This window comes from Phasianus colchicus, chromosome 5 (assembly GCF_987193195.1).
Source record: "Phasianus colchicus chromosome 5, bPhaCol1.hap1.1, whole genome shotgun sequence".
Lineage (NCBI taxonomy): Eukaryota > Metazoa > Chordata > Aves > Galliformes > Phasianidae > Phasianus > Phasianus colchicus.
Window position 1 is genome coordinate 4,697,501 of NC_143440.1, and position 15,029 is coordinate 4,712,529.

At 37.9% G+C, this 15,029-nt stretch overlaps 1 long non-coding RNA gene across 4 annotated transcripts in view; it reads right to left on the minus strand.

The window, feature by feature from the left end:
* The window catches only part of LOC149917667 (uncharacterized), a 36,374-nt gene extending 22,054 nt beyond the window's left edge, over window positions 1-14,320 (minus strand). Inside the window, exons 1-4 of one of the 4 annotated variants that reach the window (XR_016466613.1) lie at window positions 14,239-14,320; window positions 13,311-13,465; window positions 6,883-7,027; window positions 2,699-2,843 (exon numbers count right to left, since the gene is read on the minus strand). This is a non-coding gene — a long non-coding RNA (uncharacterized LOC149917667). Of the gene's footprint in view, window positions 1-2,698; window positions 2,844-6,882; window positions 7,028-10,977; window positions 11,206-13,310; window positions 13,466-14,048; window positions 14,165-14,238 lie in introns of those variants that run through there. The other 3 variants (XR_016466611.1, XR_016466614.1, XR_016466612.1) reach the window with 3 other exon arrangements.
* Between the last annotated feature and the right edge of the window lie 709 nt (window positions 14,321-15,029).

Sequence of the window (15,029 nt, forward strand, 5' to 3'; positions counted from 1 at the left end):
TAAAGACAATTTAAAAGGAATTTAAAAGGAAAGAAAGAAAGAATAAATAAAGGGGGTGGGGGGATGCTATGATGGTAATGTTTAATATTCGTGTGTGGGGGTGAAAGGTGTACTTGAGTTGCCTAAGCACAAGCTTCTACTGCTATTGGTGATACCTGGGGTAGTGTGCCTTAGTAACCTCTGCTTTCTGCTTGAGGAGGTATGCATCTCTATGAATTCTCTGCCATTTCTGCCAACACCATGGGAGTGCTGCAGATATCTAGGGGATATATGTATATAAGCTGCTCATTCAGTTTACGTGTTTGTCTTTTTCTTGGATGAGAAATAGTTGCTGTTTATTATTTCCTTAAATGCAACACAAGCATTTACTCATAATATCCAATCTGAGAACACCGTTCTTGTAACTGCTTATGAAAATCATAGATACAGAAATCAAAAGAAACTGTTTCAATCTGCTTGCATTTAAGGAAATAGGAAGTCTCTTTCCACCCTTGCGCATATTTAAGACTGTTTTCTGACAAACTGCTAGCTAAAGGCTTCAGTCTTTCTTTTTGTGCTTACTCCCTCAATGGAATAGCTGAGCTTTTGTAACTGTCCCTACTTTGAAGTTTTCTAGTGGATCCAGGTTGGTTTAAGTATCCTCTATTCCTCACTTCTTTCTTTTCTACCATTTTCTTCAAAAAGAAGCATGTTAAGAACATAAATTTCTATTCTGTTAAGAGTCTTCTCCTGCAGTTAGCTGGTTAGTAAATAATACTTTGCTTTCAGAAGATAGGAAATGGATTTGTGGTCATTCTAGATGTTTCTTATCAGGTAAACTCTCATATGTATGTGTTGGAGAAATTCTAATCAGTTCTTCAGTAAAGGTATTATGAAAGCTCAGACAGACTGTTCTGTCATTATTTACCAAGAGATCTGTCTCTTCCTAAAAATAAACAAGACTTTTTGAATTAGGATGTAATTTCCTTTTAAACTGAAAAATTGGAGAAAGACGTTTTCTCAAGGGGGAACTGCAGTGGTTGGAAAGAATCTCTGCAAGTCATTGAGTCTAACAAAGCTGGTTCCCTACAGTAAGTTACAGGAAAACGTCCAGATGAGTTTTGAATATCTCCAGAGGAGACTCCACCACCTCTCTGGGCAGTCTGTTCCTGGGCACTGTCACCCTCACAGTAAAGAAGTTCTTCCTTGTGTTCAAATGGAACGTCATTTATTCCAGTTTGTGTCCCCTGCTCCTTGTTCTGTCATTGGGCTCCACAGGCAAGAGCCTGGCCCCATCTGCTTGACTCCCACCCTTTTGGTATTTATAAGCATTGATAAATACATGCCATAATTATTATAAACGTGGTTAACAAAAATAGTAGTTTCAGCTTAGTATTTTTCATGCTAAATCAGGTTCAAAACTAGAAGAATAAAAGTTTTTTTAAAGAAACATAAACATCCATGTTGATTTCATAAGTGAAACTGATTCTGTTTTTGAAGAGCGGAAGAAATTTAAATAATTCATCTGAAAGCAAAGTTCACTTCTGTTTTTATATTCTCAGAAGTGAATCATCAGATTAAACTAGCGTGCCACAGTTGAGTGGTAAACCTCTAACACTACCAAATCTACATATGTAGATTTTGCTTTAATGTCACAGGCAACAGAATGTAATCAACTAACAAACAAAACAAGCAAACAGAAAATTCACATCCAAATAAACCAGAAAGAGGAGTTTATAGACACTCTACAGAACTGTTAGCTGTGCTATGCTTTTCAAAAGCTGGAATTTGTCCTACAGACATCTCAGAAGTTGCACATCTGTCCAAGAAGAATCATTGCACTTTATTTCTACTGTACATGTTTATCTTATATCTTATTCTTCATTACTGTTATGTACTATGCAAAATACATAAAGAAAAAAAGCAGTAATCAAACTATACGTACTGTGAGCAGGGCTTTGTGAAGGCTGCAGTACTGTACAGAAGAAAGCCTTGAACAGATCTATCTCAAATTCAGGGTAATAATACATTTATTTCCTACCCACATTGCTCATGTAATCCACCAACTATTTTAGGAACGCCTAGATTCTTAAAAATACAGAAATTAAAGTGATTTCCTGATCAACCCTTACAGAAAGACACAAGTTTAAACATGAAAGCAACTATGAATGCTTTGGAGAGAAAAAAATAGAATGTAATGTTAATAATCCCTGTAATGTTAATAAGCTAAATAACAGTTTCAAAGTTTAGTATCTTGATGCTTTACGGAGCTCCCATAAAATGGCTCTGAGCCTTCCCTTTCTAATGATTTTGCACACCCACGCAACTTGCTCTGTGGGGATGGAAGATAACAGGATTTAGATCCTTGACACACTGCAATTGATTTAACAATAAATATTGTCCATCCTAGTTTTGGGTTACTATAAGATGAAAGCAAAAATGTATATACTGATCTACTGGTTTTCTTTTAAAAAACATTCATCTGATGCTGAAGGCTAATTCTGTAAAGCTGAAACTTAAATCCCAGCAGAAACAGGTTCCCAGATATTAAAAACAAACAAACAAAAAAATCATAAAAGTATGTATAATGAAATCTTTAGGCATGTGACAAACTTTGTTTTATATATTATATGATTTCAGAACATCTGTCACACACACTCACAAACTTTCCTTAGAAGGAGAAGCAGAAGTTTAGATGATGATAAAGTTATGTTCTTACCACATTAGAAGGTTCCAATTTCTTCCTTCTAGCAAGGTCAGTGATATTATTGCCATTGTAGTTGATGCTCTCCATACAGCCTTTGAAATTTTTTTCTGCTGTTACAACTTGGCTTCCCAGAAAAAGGCATGCCTCCAAAGGTTATCTTTGAATGTATCAGAAAATGAAAGACAGTTACTGGAGGACAAGGGCTTAGAATTTTTGCTTACTAGAAAAAGAAAGTATCAAACAAGTACTGGAAAAGTAGGAAAAAGTCTATGATGAAGTCATGACTGCAAATATTTTTGGTGGTAAATTGTATCTGTTATTAGGTTTTCCCAAATACAGAGAAAATATGTATCACAGTTACATATAGACTGTAACGAAGAGAAGGTCTCTAAAAGGAATGCAGTTTTAAATGCTTGGCAGAGCAAAATGTCAGTATTGTTAAGAAACAAGAATTTGTTGGCCAAAGAATATGCTGTCTGTCTGATCTTGGAGAAGAAAAGTCTGCCTTTCTTTACAAACCTGAATGCAGAAAGTTTGAGAAGTAAAGGTGCCCAGTAAAACCTATTTCAATATGTAGACTGAAACAAACATTAAAATAAAAAAAAAAAAATCTACTAAATCAAAAGGGAAGAAGGAAAGTGTTGCTTTATGTAGAACATCCATCAGTTTGGTAGAGTGTCAGAAGTGAGAAGTGGTTGGTGGCAAGTAAGGAAAATAATTCTTCTCTATTATGATGCTAAAACTAACTAAAAATTGATGATAAGAAAAGAGAAGCAACTGGCACCTATAGAGAGCTTCCCTGTTATAATATTAGCCTAGAACATGGCTTTGAGAGCACAGGGTTGTCAGCAAAAATGAGTCTGAGGGCAGGAGGGAAAACGTGAAAGAGCAAAAATGTTACAGCATTTACAAAAATACATTGTTGGGGAAAAATAATTCCCTCCTCCCCCTTCATCCCCCTTCCATATTATAGTATGTATATAGTTATCTTAATCAAAAAAGTAACCAAGGAACAAAGGCTATAAAATACAGGTGTTGTGCTGTTTCCTGTTCAATCATCCCTTCCCTAGGGAACAATCTAAATACTAAATACTATTACTAAAATTCTGAAAAATGAAAGTAGTATTTCTGACCCTTATTACTACTTGGGAGAAAAAGGAGATAGCATATGAAGGACGTGGAATGGGAAACTCGAAGTTACTGTAGACAAATTGTTGGATAGCAAAAAATACAGTGAGTTGTGGCCAGTTTACCAGGCAAAACGTTTACTCTTTACATATTAAATTGCATGGACAAGACAGTGTTATACTACTTTGCATGCCCAGAATGGGAAAAAGCAGATTTCAATTCAAAACTTAAATATCAATAATAAATGGAGACAATTGTGAATTAATTTCTTTTTTATTTAGTTTAAAAACAAAAACAACAGCACAAAAATGTTTCTAAAAATCTGTTTTTACTTATGACTGGAAAATCCAAATGTGATTTCCATGCATCTCGTGGGCCTGAGATAAAGACAATTTAAAAGGAAAGAAAGAAAAAATAAAGGGGGTGGGGGGGGGATGCTATGATGGTAATGTTTAATATTCGTGTGGGGGGTGAAAGGTGTACTTGAGTTGCCTAAGCACAAGCTTCTACTGCTATTGGTGATACCTGGGGTAGTGTGCCTTAGTAACCTCTGCTTTCTGCTTGAGGAGGTATGCATCTCTATGAATTCTCTGCCATTTCTGCCAACACCATGGGAGTGCTGCAGATATCTAGGGGATATATGTATATAAGCTGCTCATTCAGTTTACGTGTTTGTCTTTTTCTTGGATGAGAAATAGTTGCTGTTTATTATTTCCTTAAATGCAACACAAGCATTTACTCATAATATCCAATCTGAGAACACCGTTCTTGTAACTGCTTATGAAAATCATAGATACAGAAATCAAAAGAAACTGTTTCAATCTGCTTGCATTTAAGGAAATAGGAAGTCTCTTTCCACCCTTGCGCATATTTAAGACTGTTTTCTGACAAACTGCTAGCTAAAGGCTTCAGTCTTTCTTTTTGTGCTTACTCCCTCAATGGAATAGCTGAGCTTTTGTAACTGTCCCTACTTTGAAGTTTTCTAGTGGATCCAGGTTGGTTTAAGTATCCTCTATTCCTCACTTCTGTCTTTTCTACCATTTTCTTCAAAAAGGAGCATGTTAAGAACATAAATTTCTATTCTGTTAAGAGTCTTCTCCTGCAGTTAGCTGGTTAGTAAATAATACTTTGCTTTCAGAAGATAGGAAATGGATTTGTGGTCATTCTAGATGTTTCTTATCAGGTAAACTCTCATATGTATGTGTTGGAGAAATTCTAATCAGTTCTTCAGTAAAGGTATTATGAAAGCTCAGACAGACTGTTCTGTCATTATTTACCAAGAGATCTGTCTCTTCCTAAAAATAAACAAGACTTTTTGAATTAGGATGTAATTTCCTTTTAAACTGAAAAATTGGAGAAAGACGTTTTCTCAAGGGGGAACTGCAGTGGTTGGAAAGAATCTCTGCAAGTCATTGAGTCTAACAAAGCTGGTTCCCTACAGTAAGTTACAGGAAAACGTCCAGATGAGTTTTGAATATCTCCAGAGGAGACTCCACCACCTCTCTGGGCAGTCTGTTCCTGGGCACTGTCACCCTCACAGTAAAGAAGTTCTTCCTTGTGTTCAAATGGAACGTCATTTATTCCAGTTTGTGTCCCCTGCTCCTTGTTCTGTCATTGGGCTCCACAGGCAAGAGCCTGGCCCCATCTGCTTGACTCCCACCCTTTTGGTATTTATAAGCATTGATAAATACATGCCATAATTATTATAAACGTGGTTAACAAAAATAGTAGTTTCAGCTTAGTATTTTTCATGCTAAATCAGGTTCAAAACTAGAAGAATAAAAGTTTTTTTAAAGAAACATAAACATCCATGTTGATTTCATAAGTGAAACTGATTCTGTTTTTGAAGAGCGGAAGAAATTTAAATAATTCATCTGAAAGCAAAGTTCACTTCTGTTTTTATATTCTCAGAAGTGAATCATCAGATTAAACTAGCGTGCCACAGTTGAGTGGTAAACCTCTAACACTACCAAATCTACATATGTAGATTTTGCTTTAATGTCACAGGCAACAGAATGTAATCAACTAACAAACAAAACAAGCAAACAGAAAATTCACATCCAAATAAACCAGAAAGAGGAGTTTATAGACACTCTACAGAACTGTTAGCTGTGCTATGCTTTTCAAAAGCTGGAATTTGTCCTACAGACATCTCAGAAGTTGCACATCTGTCCAAGAAGAATCATTGCACTTTATTTCTACTGTACATGTTTATCTTATATCTTATTCTTCATTACTGTTATGTACTATGCAAAATACATAAAGAAAAAAAGCAGTAATCAAACTATACGTACTGTGAGCAGGGCTTTGTGAAGGCTGCAGTACTGTACAGAAGAAAGCCTTGAACAGATCTATCTCAAATTCAGGGTAATAATACATTTATTTCCTACCCACATTGCTCATGTAATCCACCAACTATTTTAGGAACGCCTAGATTCTTAAAAATACAGAAATTAAAGTGATTTCCTGATCAACCCTTACAGAAAGACACAAGTTTAAACATGAAAGCAACTATGAATGCTTTGGAGAGAAAAAAATAGAATGTAATGTTAATAATCCCTGTAATGTTAATAAGCTAAATAACAGTTTCAAAGTTTAGTATCTTGATGCTTTACGGAGCTCCCATAAAATGGCTCTGAGCCTTCCCTTTCTAATGATTTTGCACACCCACGCAACTTGCTCTGTGGGGATGGAAGATAACAGGATTTAGATCCTTGACACACTGCAATTGATTTAACAATAAATATTGTCCATCCTAGTTTTGGGTTACTATAAGATGAAAGCAAAAATGTATATACTGATCTACTGGTTTTCTTTTAAAAAACATTCATCTGATGCTGAAGGCTAATTCTGTAAAGCTGAAACTTAAATCCCAGCAGAAACAGGTTCCCAGATATTAAAAACAAACAAACAAAAAAATCATAAAAGTATGTATAATGAAATCTTTAGGCATGTGACAAACTTTGTTTTATATATTATATGATTTCAGAACATCTGTCACACACACTCACAAACTTTCCTTAGAAGGAGAAGCAGAAGTTTAGATGATGATAAAGTTATGTTCTTACCACATTAGAAGGTTCCAATTTCTTCCTTCTAGCAAGGTCAGTGATATTATTGCCATTGTAGTTGATGCTCTCCATACAGCCTTTGAAATTTTTTTCTGCTGTTAGAACTTGGCTTCCCAGAAAAAGGCATGCCTCCAAAGGTTATCTTTGAATGTATCAGAAAATGAAAGACAGTTACTGGAGGACAAGGGCTTAGAATTTTTGCTTACTAGAAAAAGAAAGTATCAAACAAGTACTGGAAAAGTAGGAAAAAGTCTATGATGAAGTCATGACTGCAAATATTTTTGGTGGTAAATTGTATCTGTTATTAGGTTTTCCCAAATACAGAGAAAATATGTATCACAGTTACATATAGACTGTAACGAAGAGAAGGTCTCTAAAAGGAATGCAGTTTTAAATGCTTGGCAGAGCAAAATGTCAGTATTGTTAAGAAACAAGAATTTGTTGGCCAAAGAATGTGCTGTCTGTCTGATCTTGGAGAAGAAAAGTCTGCCTTTCTTTACAAACCTGAATGCAGAAAGTTTGAGAAGTAAAGGTGCCCAGTAAAACCTATTTCAAGATGTAGACTGAAACAAACATTAAAATAAAAAAAAAAATCTACTAAATCAAAAGGGAAGAAGGAAAGTGTTGCTTTATGTAGAACATCCATCAGTTTGGTAGAGTGTCAGAAGTGAGAAGTGGTTGGTGGCAAGTAAGGAAAATAATTCTTCTCTATTATGATGCTAAAACTAACTAAAAATTGATGATAAGAAAAGAGAAGCAACTGGCACCTATAGAGAGCTTCCCTGTTATAATATTAGCCTAGAACATGGCTTTGAGAGCACAGGGTTGTCAGCAAAAATGAGTCTGAGGGCAGGAGGGAAAACGTGAAAGAGCAAAAATGTTACAGCATTTACAAAAATACATTGTTGGGGAAAAATAATTCCCTCCTCCCCCTTCATCCCCCTTCCATATTATAGTATGTATATAGTTATCTTAATCAAAAAAGTAACCAAGGAACAAAGGCTATAAAATACAGGTGTTGTGCTGTTTCCTGTTCAATCATCCCTTCCCTAGGGAACAATCTAAATACTAAATACTATTACTAAAATTCTGAAAAATGAAAGTAGTATTTCTGACCCTTATTACTACTTGGGAGAAAAAGGAGATAGCATATGAAGGACGTGGAATGGGAAACTCGAAGTTACTGTAGACAAATTGTTGGATAGCAAAAAATACAGTGAGTTGTGGCCAGTTTACCAGGCAAAACGTTTACTCTTTACATATTAAATTGCATGGACAAGACAGTGTTATACTACTTTGCATGCCCAGAATGGGAAAAAGCAGATTTCAATTCAAAACTTAAATATCAATAATAAATGGAGACAATTGTGAATTAATTTCTTTTTTATTTAGTTTAAAAACAAAAACAACAGCACAAAAATGTTTCTAAAAATCTGTTTTTACTCATGACTGGAAAATCCAAATGTGATTTCCATGCATCTCGTGGGCCTGAGATAAAGACAATTTAAAAGGAAAGAAAGAAAAAATAAAGGGGGGGGGGGATGCTATGATGGTAATGTTTAATATTCGTGTGGGGGGTGAAAGGTGTACTTGAGTTGCCTAAGCACAAGCTTCTACTGCTATTGGTGATACCTGGGGTAGTGTGCCTTAGTAACCTCTGCTTTCTGCTTGAGGAGGTATGCATCTCTATGAATTCTCTGCCATTTCTGCCAACACCATGGGAGTGCTGCAGATATCTAGGGGATATATGTATATAAGCTGCTCATTCAGTTTACGTGTTTGTCTTTTTCTTGGATGAGAAATAGTTGCTGTTTATTATTTCCTTAAATGCAACACAAGCATTTACTCATAATATCCAATCTGAGAACACCGTTCTTGTAACTGCTTATGAAAATCATAGATACAGAAATCAAAAGAAACTGTTTCAATCTGCTTGCATTTAAGGAAATAGGAAGTCTCTTTCCACCCTTGCGCATATTTAAGACTGTTTTCTGACAAACTGCTAGCTAAAGGCTTCAGTCTTTCTTTTTGTGCTTACTCCCTCAATGGAATAGCTGAGCTTTTGTAACTGTCCCTACTTTGAAGTTTTCTAGTGGATCCAGGTTGGTTTAAGTATCCTCTATTCCTCACTTCTTTCTTTTCTACCATTTTCTTCAAAAAGAAGCATGTTAAGAACATAAATTTCTATTCTGTTAAGAGTCTTCTCCTGCAGTTAGCTGGTTAGTAAATAATACTTTGCTTTCAGAAGATAGGAAATGGATTTGTGGTCATTCTAGATGTTTCTTATCAGGTAAACTCTCATATGTATGTGTTGGAGAAATTCTAATCAGTTCTTCAGTAAAGGTATTATGAAAGCTCAGACAGACTGTTCTGTCATTATTTACCAAGAGATCTGTCTCTTCCTAAAAATAAACAAGACTTTTTGAATTAGGATGTAATTTCCTTTTAAACTGAAAAATTGGAGAAAGACGTTTTCTCAAGGGGGAACTGCAGTGGTTGGAAAGAATCTCTGCAAGTCATTGAGTCTAACAAAGCTGGTTCCCTACAGTAAGTTACAGGAAAACGTCCAGATGAGTTTTGAATATCTCCAGAGGAGACTCCACCACCTCTCTGGGCAGTCTGTTCCTGGGCACTGTCACCCTCACAGTAAAGAAGTTCTTCCTTGTGTTCAAATGGAACGTCATTTATTCCAGTTTGTGTCCCCTGCTCCTTGTTCTGTCATTGGGCTCCACAGGCAAGAGCCTGGCCCCATCTGCTTGACTCCCACCCTTTTGGTATTTATAAGCATTGATAAATACATGCCATAATTATTATAAACGTGGTTAACAAAAATAGTAGTTTCAGCTTAGTATTTTTCATGCTAAATCAGGTTCAAAACTAGAAGAATAAAAGTTTTTTTAAAGAAACATAAACATCCATGTTGATTTCATAAGTGAAACTGATTCTGTTTTTGAAGAGCGGAAGAAATTTAAATAATTCATCTGAAAGCAAAGTTCACTTCTGTTTTTATATTCTCAGAAGTGAATCATCAGATTAAACTAGCGTGCCACAGTTGAGTGGTAAACCTCTAACACTACCAAATCTACATATGTAGATTTTGCTTTAATGTCACAGGCAACAGAATGTAATCAACTAACAAACAAAACAAGCAAACAGAAAATTCACATCCAAATAAACCAGAAAGAGGAGTTTATAGACACTCTACAGAACTGTTAGCTGTGCTATGCTTTTCAAAAGCTGGAATTTGTCCTACAGACATCTCAGAAGTTGCACATCTGTCCAAGAAGAATCATTGCACTTTATTTCTACTGTACATGTTTATCTTATATCTTATTCTTCATTACTGTTATGTACTATGCAAAATACATAAAGAAAAAAAGCAGTAATCAAACTATACGTACTGTGAGCAGGGCTTTGTGAAGGCTGCAGTACTGTACAGAAGAAAGCCTTGAACAGATCTATCTCAAATTCAGGGTAATAATACATTTATTTCCTACCCACATTGCTCATGTAATCCACCAACTATTTTAGGAACGCCTAGATTCTTAAAAATACAGAAATTAAAGTGATTTCCTGATCAACCCTTACAGAAAGACACAAGTTTAAACATGAAAGCAACTATGAATGCTTTGGAGAGAAAAAAATAGAATGTAATGTTAATAATCCCTGTAATGTTAATAAGCTAAATAACAGTTTCAAAGTTTAGTATCTTGATGCTTTACGGAGCTCCCATAAAATGGCTCTGAGCCTTCCCTTTCTAATGATTTTGCACACCCACGCAACTTGCTCTGTGGGGATGGAAGATAACAGGATTTAGATCCTTGACACACTGCAATTGATTTAACAATAAATATTGTCCATCCTAGTTTTGGGTTACTATAAGATGAAAGCAAAAATGTATATACTGATCTACTGGTTTTCTTTTAAAAAACATTCATCTGATGCTGAAGGCTAATTCTGTAAAGCTGAAACTTAAATCCCAGCAGAAACAGGTTCCCAGATATTAAAAACAAACAAACAAAAAAATCATAAAAGTATGTATAATGAAATCTTTAGGCATGTGACAAACTTTGTTTTATATATTATATGATTTCAGAACATCTGTCACACACACTCACAAACTTTCCTTAGAAGGAGAAGCAGAAGTTTAGATGATGATAAAGTTATGTTCTTACCACATTAGAAGGTTCCAATTTCTTCCTTCTAGCAAGGTCAGTGATATTATTGCCATTGTAGTTGATGCTCTCCATACAGCCTTTGAAATTTTTTTCTGCTGTTACAACTTGGCTTCCCAGAAAAAGGCATGCCTCCAAAGGTTATCTTTGAATGTATCAGAAAATGAAAGACAGTTACTGGAGGACAAGGGCTTAGAATTTTTGCTTACTAGAAAAAGAAAGTATCAAACAAGTACTGGAAAAGTAGGAAAAAGTCTATGATGAAGTCATGACTGCAAATATTTTTGGTGGTAAATTGTATCTGTTATTAGGTTTTCCCAAATACAGAGAAAATATGTATCACAGTTACATATAGACTGTAACGAAGAGAAGGTCTCTAAAAGGAATGCAGTTTTAAATGCTTGGCAGAGCAAAATGTCAGTATTGTTAAGAAACAAGAATTTGTTGGCCAAAGAATGTGCTGTCTGTCTGATCTTGGAGAAGAAAAGTCTGCCTTTCTTTACAAACCTGAATGCAGAAAGTTTGAGAAGTAAAGGTGCCCAGTAAAACCTATTTCAATATGTAGACTGAAACAAACATTAAAATAATAAAAAAAAAAATCTACTAAATCAAAAGGGAAGAAGGAAAGTGTTGCTTTATGTAGAACATCCATCAGTTTGGTAGAGTGTCAGAAGTGAGAAGTGGTTGGTGGCAAGTAAGGAAAATAATTCTTCTCTATTATGATGCTAAAACTAACTAAAAATTGATGATAAGAAAAGAGAAGCAACTGGCACCTATAGAGAGCTTCCCTGTTATAATATTAGCCTAGAACATGGCTTTGAGAGCACAGGGTTGTCAGCAAAAATGAGTCTGAGGGCAGGAGGGAAAACGTGAAAGAGCAAAAATGTTACAGCATTTACAAAAATACATTGTTGGGGAAAAATAATTCCCTCCTCCCCCTTCATCCCCCTTCCATATTATAGTATGTATATAGTTATCTTAATCAAAAAAGTAACCAAGGAACAAAGGCTATAAAATACAGGTGTTGTGCTGTTTCCTGTTCAATCATCCCTTCCCTAGGGAACAATCTAAATACTAAATACTATTACTAAAATTCTGAAAAATGAAAGTAGTATTTCTGACCCTTATTACTACTTGGGAGAAAAAGGAGATAGCATATGAAGGACGTGGAATGGGAAACTCGAAGTTACTGTAGACAAATTGTTGGATAGCAAAAAATACAGTGAGTTGTGGCCAGTTTACCAGGCAAAACGTTTACTCTTTACATATTAAATTGCATGGACAAGACAGTGTTATACTACTTTGCATGCCCAGAATGGGAAAAAGCAGATTTCAATTCAAAACTTAAATATCAATAATAAATGGAGACAATTGTGAATTAATTTCTTTTTTATTTAGTTTAAAAACAAAAACAGCACAAAAATGTTTCTAAAAATCTGTTTTTACTCATGACTGGAAAATCCAAATGTGATTTCCATGCATCTCGTGGGCCTGAGATAAAGACAATTTAAAAGGAAAGAAAGAAAAAATAAAGGGGGGGGGGGATGCTATGATGGTAATGTTTAATATTCGTGTGGGGGGTGAAAGGTGTACTTGAGTTGCCTAAGCACAAGCTTCTACTGCTATTGGTGATACCTGGGGTAGTGTGCCTTAGTAACCTCTGCTTTCTGCTTGAGGAGGTATGCATCTCTATGAATTCTCTGCCATTTCTGCCAACACCATGGGAGTGCTGCAGATATCTAGGGGATATATGTATATAAGCTGCTCATTCAGTTTACGTGTTTGTCTTTTTCTTGGATGAGAAATAGTTGCTGTTTATTATTTCCTTAAATGCAACACAAGCATTTACTCATAATATCCAATCTGAGAACACCGTTCTTGTAACTGCTTATGAAAATCATAGATACAGAAATCAAAAGAAACTGTTTCAATCTGCTTGCATTTAAGGAAATAGGAAGTCTCTTTCCACCCTTGCGCATACTTAAGACTGTTTTCTGACAAACTGCTAGCTAAAGGCTTCAGTCTTTCTTTTTGTGCTTACTCCCTCAATGGAATAGCTGAGCTTTTGTAACTGTCCCTACTTTGAAGTTTTCTAGTGGATCCAGGTTGGTTTAAGTATCCTCTATTCCTCACTTCTGTCTTTTCTACCATTTTCTTCAAAAAGGAGCATGTTAAGAACATAAATTTCTATTCTGTTAAGAGTCTTCTCCTGCAGTTAGCTGGTTAGTAAATAATACTTTGCTCACTCACCTCACTCAACCTGCTGGCCACATTCTTTTTAATGCATCCCAGGATACCATTGGCCTTCTTGACCACAAGGCCACATTGCTGGTTTGTGGACACCCTGCTGTCTACAGGGACACCCAGGCCCTGTTTGTAAGAGAATGTGATTGACTTCACTTCTTCTAGCAAAAAAAGAGAAGCAGGTCTAAGACATCTGTTTATCTCCAATTTAAACAACTTAATTTAGGTAGAATTATGTGTTTTACAGCTATTCACGTTGCTGTGAAAAGAAGCGCGGCTATACGAATAAGAAGTCGCGCGGCTCTGCCCTCGCAACTCCCCCCGCCCCGCGCACGGAGGCGGCCCCCAGCCGCAGCCCCCAGCCGCAGCCCCCAGCCGCTCCCCCCCTCGCGCAGCGCCACTCCGCGGTGCCGCCTGCCGCAGCGACGGCGGCGGGGAGCCCTCGCGCCCAGAGGCGGCCTTCCCGGGGTCTGCCCTCTCCGCCCCCCTCCCACCTACCTGAGGGCAGCCGGCATCCGTCCGCGCGGCGGCGCACAGCCGGTGGCACCGCGCGCACAGCCTGCCTGCTTGCCTGCCTGCCTGCCTGCCGCCCTCCCTCGGACGAGGGTCCCCTTAGACGAAAGCACAGCCCCAGCCCGGCCGCTACCGCGAGGGACCGCGCCCGCGGCCGGAGCCCGGGGGCCGCGAGGAGGGAGGGCTGAGCGCCCGGTGACAGGTGAGGACGGCCCCCGCGCCGCTCCCTACCTCGCGCCGCTCTCCTCGCAGCCGGTGGCTCGCTTACCCTCGACCGCCGCCGCCCCCTCGCTCCGTTCCCCCGCCCTAACGCGGCGTTCAACGCGGCCCCGCTAGCCGCGAGGCCCCGCCCCCCGCCCCGCACTGACGGCTCTCTCCGCCAATAGCGAAGAAGACGGCCGTCCTCGAGCTCCGCCCTCACCTCCTTCGACCAATAGGAGCTATCCGTGGTGCTGCCCCTCCGCCTTCCCGGCAGGCTCGGTTGGCTCGCAGCTGCCGAGCAACGGGCGCGGGGCTGCGGGTGGGGCCGCTGAGGGCGGTGGCCGGGTGAGGCCCCGCTGCGGGCCGGGGTTGGTGCCGCGGGATTGTGCCCGGGGCTCCTCGTTCGGGAGCTTTCACCTCATAGATGGACGTTTTTTGTTCCCCTCCCCTTTTTCCCTCTTGGCTCAGCCATCAGGAGGATGGAAATATCTCCCGCACTCACAAAGCTGTAATCTCGGCTTGCAGAAATGATAACTGGTATGTGAAGATGTTTCTGATTTTTTTGTTTCTTCACTTGTTTGTGAACCTAGGGTAGGGAGAAAGAACTGAAGTAACCTGCAGTGAGATTCTATCACTTTTGTAACTCCTTAAGCATAGTCAAGAATGTATGTTTGTGAACTACTTTATTAAGATAGTCCTGGTGGAGTATACTTTATATCACTGGGAGTCCAGGATTTTCTGAACAGTTCTTAAATCAGAGTCTAGCAATAGCAAAGTTGAATTACATGTACACTGTACAGTTAGGTTGTTGGTAATAAGCAGAGCTTGTGCATCTCAACAGCTGCAGCTATACAAGCTATACATTTGTCAAGTAAGCTCAGTATGAGTGGAGTATCAGCTTTATTAATTCAAGTCATTCTCATAATCTTATCCATACATAATGTTTGTGTTCTTAATACCTTAACCAAGTGAGTGAAAAGTTTCCAGCTAATCTCTTTAGCTTCCAGGCAA